The sequence below is a fragment of the Austrofundulus limnaeus genome, unplaced genomic scaffold (assembly GCF_001266775.1).
Source record: "Austrofundulus limnaeus strain Quisiro unplaced genomic scaffold, Austrofundulus_limnaeus-1.0 Scaffold104, whole genome shotgun sequence".
NCBI classification, from domain to species: Eukaryota; Metazoa; Chordata; class Actinopteri; order Cyprinodontiformes; family Rivulidae; genus Austrofundulus; species Austrofundulus limnaeus.
The window spans coordinates 1,516,763-1,517,730 of NW_013952506.1; the positions used below are offsets into that span (position 1 = coordinate 1,516,763).

General features: G+C 31.3%; 1 protein-coding gene across 1 annotated transcript in view; it reads left to right on the plus strand.

Annotated features, from left to right (window-relative positions):
- Nucleotides 1–968, plus strand: part of megf11 (multiple EGF-like-domains 11) — a gene marked incomplete in the record, with an annotated part of 85,176 nt that overhangs the window by 49,473 nt on the left and 34,735 nt on the right.

A 968-nucleotide genomic window follows, 5' to 3' on the forward strand; every position in this document is an offset into this window, starting at 1 on the left:
AGTGATTTAATTTTTTTATTATTAAAAAGACAAAAAAAAAACAATTTTGATTCAGATTGAATTCTTCATGTGCATTTTATTTTTTCAGTAATTTTATTTTTTGATGTCAGTGATGACTGCCAAGTCTCATCTGGCCCCTGCAGAGATGTAAATATTCATAATTTAAATCTTGAAATGTGAAAAATTAATGTGGTCACTAAATATAGTTTTAGTTCAATATAAAGTAGCAACTAAAAGGGTTAATTTGAGGTTTTTTCTTGGAGGTTACTTCAAAATACATTTTTAATCACTGTTTTAAATACTTTGAAAACAAGTAAACACTTGTTATTTTTTTTTGCTTTTACTGTGTGCTATACTTTCCTAAAGCTGAAATTTTACACCAAACCCAGCTAAAATAAACCAGTTTAGGCTGAACTTTTAATTTCTTTAATATTTTGCAACTAATTAACTGATCTCACAACACTGTCTGACATTCACCAATACATTTCATTGGTCCAAAGGTCTGTTCTGTTTGGTTATGTTTTTATGTTTATAGAAAAAAAGTAGCTAAAATCACACTTTTCYGCTAAAACAGCAACACTGTTAAAACTCTTATCAATAGCTGTGACTAAATTCAGGGGCTGCGTTCTTCGAAATTTGGATTGGTCATTTGTTTACGTCACTGTTCTGCGCCAAAGGCTGTCCAGATTTGAAGGCTCCTCAAATTGCAGCTCACAAATGCAGAAAGTGCATTTTTGCAGAAAGTGCAGAAAGTGCATGTTGAGTGCACTTCTCAACTCACTCTATCCCAAGATGCATTGTGGGCTGACCTGAGATTATTTATTTGTTTATTTATTTATTTTGCTTGTAATTGCGAACGAAGCAAGAGAAAGAAGTACAGTTTAAAATAAAAATTTGGTGGTAAATAGAAAGTTCAAAGCGGTTGTGTTATTAACGCTTTTGTCATTTGCACAGACATAGTTTTATTA